Here is a 3,134-nt window from a genome sequence, read left to right as displayed (position 1 = left end):
CATTGTAACCCTGCTTTACTCTCTCCCTCCCATGCATTTCTGCTTGACTCTGCTCTGCTGTAGATTCTGGAGACGACTGCACTGGTCTTATGTGTTTATCATAATTACAGGTAATTTTTATCTTACAGTATTCTCTCACTCTTAATTATGCTGTGTGTGAGTCCATAGGTAATTTTAATCCCTTTCCTTTTGGTCTACATGTTTTTGGTCTACATGCTATGATAACTAGAGAAATATGAAGTTTTTTGTTTGTTCTTTTTTTATGTGTCTCAGGCATGAAACAGCTCTGGCCACCGACACAGGCATCAAGCTAGGATGAACTAAGGACTGTACATCTGCTTTGCCCCTGATTGATATAAGAGCAACACCAACAATCAGGTGTCTCCTTGCCCATTGCCAAGGGGTTGAGAAATATGAAGATTTAATGTTATTTTTTACCAAAAGAAATCAGGAAAAGTTATTAATAATAAATCTCTATTGTAAGTATTTTTCAATCTTCTCAGTCAATAACCCTGATTAACTAAAAAATGGCAGCTGAATCCTGGGAAAATTCCAGTGGTCAATATATTTAAGAAAAAAAACTTTGTTGTGATGTCATTTTACTGCCATCCTATGAGAAAATTTAGATGTTCCAATATTATTTCAGCAAATATCACTTATTGGAAAACCCTGCATAGGTAGATACAATTGTAACTATAGCTTTAGGATTTAATTAAATTTGATTTAAAAATTTTCTATCTTTTTAATAAAGCCTATTATTATAAACCAAATTTTTATTTCATTTATTCTATTCTTTCTTACAGTTTTGAAAATGGGAAGTAACATATATTCTGACAGAGGGTACTTTCCATGGTTTCCTGATTTCCCAATCACTTGGGTTTGGAAACATGGACATTTACAATCCCAGTAAAAATTAGACTAGAAAATCCCTATTAATATATTGAAATAGACAGGATAATAAATGTGATCAGGGAACATTAATTTATCTCCTCAAAATGAAAAGTTTATTTTCTTTCCACATCATGATATTTTATTACTTTTAAGAAGTCACACATGAAATGCCTCCCAGGTTTATAAGTGAGTAATGAATCACTCAGTGGAGCTTATAGTAACTGGGCTACTCTTTCATCTATCCAGCCAAGATTTTATATGCTGTACACTTAATATTCAACTCAAGACAATCAGGCAATTGGACAAAAATAAATTTTGAAAGAAATATAAAATTACTAAGTATGTAAGAAACATGTTCCTATTATATTTTATTATTTAGTGAGACCAAGTAAAACAGGAAATATTTTTTTCCACACGTAGTTTGTAGGCAACCAAATTAATACTACTATATATTCTAGCACTATATTAATATGCATAAAATAAAACTAGTGACCCAAAAACAATAGATCATTTTTTTTTCACATTTTGGGAGTAGGTCTAGAGCTTTTGTCTATAAGGGATTAACTTCATCTCTAATCACGACTAAGACTAAACCAATATAGAACCATATCTCTTAAGGACAATGGTATCAGGTAAAAAAAAACAAATACCTATAGTGTCTTATTAAAAAAAATACCAAGTAATGACAACAGTGATTTTTTTAGTTATGCTTCACTTTAAATGAATAATTACTTATAAAATCGAGATTACTATGAGCCTTCTATATGCCTGTCACTGTTCTAGGATCTATAACAGACATAGGTACTATAACTTTCTGAGGAATAAAAGAAACATACCTGTAACAGGTATATGTAAAACAGAAAGATGACTATATAAAATCTTGTTCCACATGTAACATGTTCAAAAGTTAAATATGTTACAGATAAAAATGGATAATTAAAAATTTTTAAGTTTGCAAACTATAGAAATAACAGGAGAGTCAAAGGAGAAAAATATTGAGAGGGATATATAAATCATAACAGTTAACCAGCTGATCCTGGTGTTAGTCAAAGTGAGGTTTTAATATGGCCAGTTCATGAGGTGATGAATCAAGTGATGATTCAATGGGAAGAATTGAGGGATTATAGGGTTAGCCGGCTGAGTGGGTCAAGTTGGTAAAGTAGAGCAGTTTCTTAAATAAATGGAGAATAGTTGCTCTATTTATTGAGACCTTTGACACTACCTTTTCCAATTTTCCTTCTTCACCTTAACCATCAACCATCTCAGAGTCACCTTTTCCTTCTAAGGTGACATGATGAATGACGTGTAAGATGATTGTGATTGGCAATAGCGGGAGCTTCACCCTCAAGATATTACTAAAGGGGGTAACTTCTAGTGAAGACTAAAATGAAACCATACTGTTCTGTGTTCAATACAGAACAGTAACAAATGAAACACAAATTTCTAATATTACCAGTATGAAAGACAGTGAAAAGGGAAAAGTAAATGGAATAGAAAAGAAAAATATAGGTCTAGTAGCAAAGTAATATATCAGAAGGTAGAAAAAAAATGCAGGATTTTTACATTGTTGTAATAGGTGATGTGTCTAATAGAAACTAACATTGAGTGTTTACTATTGCCTTGAATGAATTTACACATACACACACACACACACACACAAAAAAAAAAAATCTGAAGACAGTTATTGATATGTGGCTTGTGCTTTTCCTATTTTTAGTCCAGCAAGCAGCAGAACATGTTTGGAAATAGTTTGGAAAAAACTAATTTTTAAATGACATTTCTGGACACGTAGTTCCTGCTGTAGTTACTTGCTGCAGTTGCAGCTTCCTTATTTGCATGCTTTCCTGTTTCCGGTTTTTTTTTCTATCTCTTTACATTTACATACACTTTCCCTAGAAGAAATCAAACCAAAGAATTTTAGAAGCTTTAAATTAATAATTGGCATTTATCCTCAAAATAACCATGAAACTGTTTAAAATCTTGGCATTTATGTTTTCTCTGGGACTCTGATATTACATTGAGAAAATAGGAGCATATGGAGATTTGTCTCTTAAGGGAAATATTCCAGGGGAATAAATAATGTCTCTGCACAAGCCACACAAGAAGAAGTTTATTTCAATATTGGATAACAAAAATGTAAACCCTTTCACTTTTGTTTTCCACCACCGGAGGATACTAAATAATTTAAGGAATATTCTTGCCAAATTCATAAATAGAATCTGAATAGATGGTAAAGAACTAAC

The 3,134-nt window shown here is 32.0% G+C and overlaps 1 pseudogene; it reads right to left on the bottom strand.

Moving 5' to 3' along the window:
* Positions 1-260: 260 nt before the first annotated feature.
* LOC118706250 lies at positions 261-405 on the bottom strand (annotated as a pseudogene).
* Between the last annotated feature and the right edge of the window lie 2,729 nt (positions 406-3,134).

Source organism: Pipistrellus kuhlii, unplaced genomic scaffold (genome assembly GCF_014108245.1).
Source record: "Pipistrellus kuhlii isolate mPipKuh1 unplaced genomic scaffold, mPipKuh1.p scaffold_m20_p_5, whole genome shotgun sequence".
In the NCBI taxonomy this organism is placed as follows: Eukaryota; Metazoa; Chordata; class Mammalia; order Chiroptera; family Vespertilionidae; genus Pipistrellus; species Pipistrellus kuhlii.
This window is presented reverse-complemented; position numbering and strand designations above follow the sequence as displayed.